The sequence below is a fragment of the Astatotilapia calliptera genome, chromosome 22 (assembly GCF_964374335.1).
Source record: "Astatotilapia calliptera chromosome 22, fAstCal68.1, whole genome shotgun sequence".
Classification (NCBI taxonomy): domain Eukaryota; kingdom Metazoa; phylum Chordata; class Actinopteri; order Cichliformes; family Cichlidae; genus Astatotilapia; species Astatotilapia calliptera.
Genome location: NC_137442.1, coordinates 16,824,758 through 16,832,334, shown reverse-complemented (window position 1 = coordinate 16,832,334; position 7,577 = coordinate 16,824,758). Strand labels below are relative to the sequence as shown.

The window sequence follows — 7,577 nt, the reverse complement described above, 5'->3', positions numbered from 1 at the left end:
CCACGCATAGTAGAAGAAAGGAGGGAAAGGTATAAAGAACAAATGTTTGTGAAACATTATTTTAATCAAACTGACATGGATTTAATTAGCAATGGCCAAGAGCTTGATCCCTCCAATTAGATACCTGCAGCAGGCTACATAGTGGGTATTTGTCTAACAACTCATGTCAACCATCTAAGTGTTTGACCTTTAAAGTGCACCTGTCTTTAATGAGCCTCTAATTAAGACTCCCGTTAGGATCAGAGAGCTTGCAATTAATAACTCCTTAAATACAGATACAAATACAGATAACGATTCAGGTCTCTGGTGGAAAATGGAGGCACTCCGCACGGAAAGTGGGAGGCAAAATGTCATCTAACAATTATATAAAACAGAAGCAGAACCATGTGAGCAATTTAGAAACTAGGTCTTACATGAACTGTCACTGCTGGAGAAATCATTAAAAAAAAAACATAAAAAATGGCTGAAATGACCCGACTTTTTTTATCTGCCATGGGGATTGTGATTAATATGTAAACCACTCCTCGAGGTTAATCGAATGCGTAAATGCTTAAACACAGGTATTTAAGTTAAATGCTACTTCTTTAAAAGTGCTATGTAACCCTTCTTTTTTAATTGACAATGTGTTAACTGATCGTACCATAACTAACAAAAAAAAAGAGTACCATACTTACTAGTCTCCCTTCACCAGCATGTGGACTGATTTATAAGGACACATATGAAATTTGGCAGCAAAATCCATAGGATGTTATATTTACGGTCTTTTCTGAGTACCCCACATCACTGCCTCTCTTTGGCTCTACAGTGATAGCAGTTAGCAAGATTAGCTAAAGTTAGCTTGCTAGTACCCTGTCACACAGGCCTAGAGACCAGTCAAAGACCATCTGGAGACAACCAGCTGCGAGGTAAAAATGTGTATTGTCTGATTGGTTGCCAAATAAATGAAGGTTGATTGCAGTCACTGTGAAATCAATTGCTAAAGCCCCAGTCAAGCATGTTGTTAAGGAAAAATATGTATTCACAAACTGAAGTCACCAGGTTAAATTGATTGCAAACAAGTATATTGTACTGAGCTGATAATTGTTTTGATTGATTACAGATTGCCACACTCACACACAGTTTGCATGGAAGGTGCTGACTTGTACGCAAACATTTGCTAAGTACTCTCCGAGTGATAGCAAAACAGTGAAAAGTGCAACGCAAACCATAGATGGAAATCTTTCACCTTCAAAGCAAAAGTTGTGATTTTAAAACACATTGTAGCGGTGAGGTCCAGCTTGTACTTTAAGGGTCAATAGTGTGTGCTACTAGCTAGTAATCTACAAGCAACTAAGGCAATCATAAGGAGGTTTTTTGCCACTGGGTCGTATACCCCTTTGTGACCATTTTCACCGCCTGACAGCAACCTCCATCAGCCACTCACTTTTTGGCGACTACACATTTTCTCTTGTGGCTGTTACCAGATGGTCGCCAACCTGCCTCTAGGTCTGTGTAGTTGAGGCTTGACCAAAAGAGTCCGCTAAACAACATTTAGAAGTATTTTCTTTAGTGCTAGGAAATAAACATCAGCAGTTTCATGCTTGATTAAGCCATGTCAGCAGGGATAGGCTGCCCTGGGAATTCCGGACATCCTGCATGAATGTCCATCCAACCAGTTTCTTAACTGCTTATAAGAACGTGGTTGGATAGAAACTCGTGCAGTGTAGTTACATCTGGTTGGCTAACTTACCTACCTAACCTGTGCTTTCCTGCCTAATCATATCTTAGTGGAAAGGTTGTTTCAATAAAGAGAGTTCATTTAAAGGAATTGAACATGATTTATTAGTTAAAAAAGGCGATTAGACTGATGAGGCTGCATAGCAGAGCTGTGTCCAACAGTGGTAGGAAGTATTACAGGACCCCTGGAACCTAGATGTCAATGGTGGCAGGGACGAAGCAGGTGGAGATGTGGATGAGGATCTCTATCTGGCCAGGATGAGGCAGAGATGGGATGGAGATGGGCCGGACAAATGAGATTCTAAAAGGCACAATAACAGCTATGAGATTTAAAGCACAGAGAGAGAGAGAGAGAGTGGTTGGCTTTCAGAAGATGGACAACAGAATGATTGGGCTAACATGAGACATGTTCAATGTTGACACATCATGTAAGAGTCCAAACAAAGATGTACCAACAGCCAGCTACCTGTAACATCCGAGCAACACTGAACCTGAGATGATGGATAGTGATGCTGTTTCCACGTGGAATAGAAGTGTGGTCAGACTATTTCAAACACATCACTGCAGTGAAAGAATTAAAGACACGTCTTCGTTTTTTAACCCACACTTCACTGGTATCTTATTTGATTACCAAATGTTGTGAACACTGTCACACAACGTCTTCTCCACGTACACACCCTAGTTTTACTGAAGTCTGTTTTTTTTATTTAAGTCACGTAAATTTATGTACATCAAAACATCTCTTACATGTTGCATTTTACATGTGGTTAAGTGCAACATGACTCTTACAGCTGCTGGCCTCTCAGTCTCTGTATATCATGCATGAATTCATTATGCAGCATGACAGTGCAGGATTGTATATCTTGCTGTTTCGCCCAGTCCCAGCTTGTCCTGACAGCGCGTGCAAACATGAGAAAGATGACTGCAGTTTATTTAACATCAGGTCTGTAGTCAAGCATGAATTTCAGGCTGGGAGAACACACTTTTTTTCTTGGGGAGAAAATGCAGTCCTAACTTTTCTGTTCGTGTGCTCACTGAACTTCTTCTGGGCTTCTTCACCTGCACATCACTTTAAGAACAGCAAAGAGATTATATAATGGTCAGATAGAGGAACAACTGATTCAGCAGCACAAATATATTAGTTAATCATTTAATGTGGACAATCATTCAATTTGACTTCTCTTTTCCTCACATTTAGAATCAATGTATGCTGGGCTTTTTGTCCCAGCAGTCTTATCCTTCTCAGTTCTTCCCAACAGGAATAAGCTATTTGTTAAGGAAAGCAGGTTATGTTAATGTGCACCAAGGTCAAGATTCAAAATGTCTTTAAGGATTGTTTGTTTGTTTTCTTACCTTCAACTCACTGTTGATGCAAATTAAGCAAATTAAAGGAAATATGACTATTACACTTACTTGGTCTCCTCTTGATAAAGTGTCCAAAATGAAATGACTGCAGCTAAACGATTTGGCTGAACTAATTTGAAGGATTTGGTAACATCTAGCTGATCTGTTGCCATCCAGAGGTGGTGGCGGTGTAGTCTACTTTTAGAGCAGATGGGGTTTTTTAAATGGCCACAGACTTGGACATGGGCAAAGCACTGCCACGTAAACAGGAGATGAGGAGGAATGGTGATCAGAATCATGTCTGGAGTACCATTTGATAGCATCATCAAGGGTGTCCACATTTTTATCACTGATGGTTAAATATCTTAAAGAGGGAGTGGGTGGCTGTGTATGCATATTTGTGTATATGTTTATAGTATTGTGTCTGGCCTAGCTTGTTTCTTTAAGCCTGAATGCCTGTATGCATCTTGCTATCTGATATTGACTGTTTGTGAGGCTCACTGACCTTTGCCTGGATAAGCCAAAGTCTCCATCCGTCCAAACACTGGGTCAAACATTGATATTTTCTTCCTATGCATGACTAGAAAAATCTGCACAACAAAGTCCTCTTCCCAGCCATACCAATCGAAAACAGAATAAGTTTTGTTCTCCCCCTAGTCATTAACAGATAAAGCCCCTCTTTCTTGCCCTTTAATCAAACGAGCAATGGCTTGACATGGCTGGTTAGCTCCTCGATAGAGTGCTCATTGTGCCCGCATTGAAAAGAGCTATAGAAGGCTTGTCTGCGAGCAAATCATGGGATCACTGGATGTGCATTCCTCCCTCCCTCCCCCATCCCGGCCTCCCTCGCTCCATCTCTCGTCTCCTTCTTTTTTTTTTTTTTTCAAGTCATCGTGTAGAAGAGCGGTGTATTTATTGCTCATTTGCATTCAGGCATACACTGTGGGCGTAGATTGCCAAGGACAAATTGACTGCTAAAAACAAGTTAGCGAGAAGAACGAAAAGTTGTTTGTGGAGCTTTTTTCAGGCTAACACGGTTTGGTCACCCTCACACATGTAAAACAAGCCAAATTTGCCCGTCTTTTTTTAAAGGCATTCCTTTATAAGGCTTTGTGTTCAGTCACCCTCAGCTTTAGGTTGCATGGCTGCCCTGCTCTCCTCACACACTTCCCCCCCAACAGGATCGAGAACAATGGGTTGCAAGGCGAAGGCCCTTCGTGCTTGCTGTCTAGTTTGTGATGGACCCTCAGGGGCAGGGACTCCTGAGTATTGTACTTTGTCCTTTTTCTTTTTTTTCTCTCCTTTTTTAAAGCTTCTCCGGAGGCAGATGTGCTCAGTTCAATTCAGACACAGCTGCAGATGAAGAGGAGCAATATTGGTCGGGCAAAGCCCAGCAAGATGGAGCGAGTATGAGGACCTGGGGGGGGTGAAGACAGCTTGTGAAGGAAGTAAGAAAAAACAGATGAGAGAAACAATTGAAAACCAAGTGAGTTAGAGGCAAAAATAAGACAGATGTAAGACGCAGAACAAAGAAACTCAGGTGAGAGTGCATTAAGATGAGCGAATAAAAGAGATGGAATATGTGAGAAGGAAAAAGAGAGACGTGGGGACTGAGGCAGAGAACGATGAAGAGCTGTGAGGTGGATCGGAGAGCACTTTTTTCCATGCTGCATGTAAGAAAAGAAGACGGTTGAGAAACAAGGTATTGTGGTTTCCCTGATCTAAATATAAGCATGTGGTCGAACCCACTAACTGCTGTGTGCCTCTATAAAGTTTTTTTTTTTTTTGGTTTTTGTTTTTGGACCACACACAAACTATCGAAAACACTGCATTTAATTATAAACCAATAAAATTTAGTCAGGCTGTTTTTCCTACCTGCCTCTCTGTCTATTTTCACTTATGATGAAGTAACTCTGGCAAATTTATGCTGCACTATAATAATCAATGTATAAGTAAAGACTTGTTTGTAAAAGTTATATGTAGCCATGCAACAACATTAAAATTAAAATGTAGCAAAACAGGACTGAGATGACTCCTAGTGAGGCCAGAGACATTTACATTACATTTCTCTGATTCCTTATTTAACATCATTTGTATGTTTTGTTCATTAAATGATCCCCCTCCTCATGAAGACTTTTGTTGTTGTTGTTGTTCCCTGTAAACAACAGCTAATGAAGTTTTTGGCTGATGTTCTGTCAGTGCTCTTGCCACTTGGGAGAAATCCTAGTATTTTTCCATAAACATGGAAATAAGATGCTGAACAAGTGTTGGAGTATAATTGTGAATATGTGGTCATGTGCATGTATATGTGTTTGTGTGTGTGTTTTGCTTTCTCTCCAACAGCCAAAAATAGAACAGGGAAGAAGCACAACTTCCCTGCTTGCTGGCTTTTTACCCGTTTGTAGAAAGGCCTCATCGGCCTGCAACATTCTGCAACAGTAAAACTAGTGTTTCCCCTCGTCTGCACCCCTGCCATTTCAGTTTGTGTGCGTCTATTTTCAGCATTGTTTTCTTGAAGATTTCTTCTTTTTTCTCTCTCTCTCTCTCTTCAGACTACGATGATGGAGCCTGCCGCGCTACAGGACAACTTGACTGAACTTTTCAGAAACGTCGCAAATCTCACACAAACCCCGCGACTTCAAAGTTGCATCTGAACAGTTTCAGATTGCTATCTGCCTCAGGCACAGAAAAACAAGTTTTGAAGTAAAAGTGGATATCCGGCTTTAACTGTCGGAGCCCACATGCCAGACAAACACAAGTATTTTAGACCATGTGCAGGCTTTATCATATTGGCATGAACATGGGGTTTATCATTTGATCACCCCCCCCCCTTTTTTTTTTTTAAATCTTCCTGTAATAGTTCTTCTGTCTTGTGTGACCTTTCTACCTAAGTCACATAGGGAGAAAACATTCAAAATCTCACTCTGCGTATGAACATAAGGGTTAAAGGGGCAATCGTTGCCTTGTAGCAATACAGTTTCAGCGCAGCTGTCGACGGCTCGCCTTTCTGTGCACGAAGAAACTTGCACCTGGTCCATTAGATGTGGGGTTATTATAGCAGCACGCACATACATGATGCCGTTCACCTAAAAAGCCACAAGAGCTGGTAAGGAAGTTATTAACCAACATTCCTCACATGTATTTTGATAAAACCATGTAGCTGGGGAAGGGAAAGTGTTGAAGTGGCTATCCGAGCTTATTTAAGGGCTCCCCATTCTCTAACAGAAAACATCTGGAGCCGTTTCTGCACATCATCTGTGCAGCTTCGGCTGCGTGCGAAGTTCCGTTCAGTTCTGTGAAGTTTTGGAAAAGTCATCTCCAGCAGCGCAAAGTGTTTCTTTCTATAAATGTCAGCCAAACGGATTGACTTGCTTTGTTTAAGTACGATTTTTTTGTTTTTTCTTTCCTCTGTTTTAACTTTTGAGTGTCTGGTACTTGTCAGCAATTTCACACAAGCATGCAAACCACCTATCAGCGTGCTTTTTCCCCTTCCTTGCATTTGCACCTCTGATTGCAGCAGGATTCTCATGCACAGTTCAAGCTCCACTCACTTTACAAAAAAGCCACTGCACACCATATAAGTTTTATTAAAAGCGATTACATTCATTGTATACATACCAGCTGTGGCTGTCAAGCTGCTCTGATTATTTAATTGTTATGTACACTGCTGGAAAGATAACGCACCGGCAAGGTAATTGAAATGTTATCCCAATCTTATCTGCGATGATTACTTAAACACTACATTTCTAATGCATGTTGAATTAGGCAATTACATGCGTTTAACGAGAGCTGGTGAGTGAGAGTGAGTGAAGGGGTGGGGGGAGGGGGGGGGAGAAGAATTACCAGACAATGAAATAGGAATATTAAGCATTTCAGCCAGTGAGTGTGGGGTCAAAGATCACAGGGTGCTTATAGGCATATTAGCCACTTGGTTATGATAAATTATGACTGTGTCGCTATGGCAACCAGTAGCCTGCATTCAGCCAAACGATAGTGCTTTAATAAAAGGCGGCCAATGAAACTAGTGCAGTGGTGTAAAGTCAGCTAAGCTCTCGAGTTGGGTCAAAAAAATGAATAAACAATTTTTATTGTGTGTTTTTTTATGTGGAAGCGGGACGGCGTTCAGAGTTTGTTTTGGGGTTTTTGTTAACAAAAAATCATCTCATACCTTTATTTGATGGGGAAAAGACGAAACCCATCAAGGTAACAGAGGCTAATGTTTTTTCTGCCGCTACTTTTTTTTTAAGAGCTGATTTCATTTATAGAGACTGTGACTGTTTGTGTGTTTCTGTGTGTGTGTGTGTGTGTGTGTGTTTCCCTGTAAAATTCCAGATTCCCCACTGTCTGCCATATTACAATGATTTGCCACTTACTTGACAATTAGACGCTAGCAGCTGGATGCTGATTTTTTGGGGGGGGTGAGAGCGGTGGGCGCTTGTCGCCGCAGTCATGTCACGTCCCCCGTGAGCTCATTAAGCATGTGTGGAGCGAATGGCTGATTGGCTTAAAATGCTGGA

At 41.2% G+C, this 7,577-nt stretch overlaps 1 long non-coding RNA gene across 1 annotated transcript; it reads right to left on the bottom strand.

Annotated features, from left to right (window-relative positions):
* Positions 1-1,797: 1,797 nt before the first annotated feature.
* On the bottom strand, positions 1,798-3,872 carry LOC145423784 (uncharacterized). Its single transcript, XR_013904821.1, has 2 exons — positions 3,566-3,872; positions 1,798-2,017 (listed from the first exon to the last, which is right to left on the bottom strand). It is a non-coding gene; the product is annotated as an uncharacterized LOC145423784 (long non-coding RNA).
* Between the last annotated feature and the right edge of the window lie 3,705 nt (positions 3,873-7,577).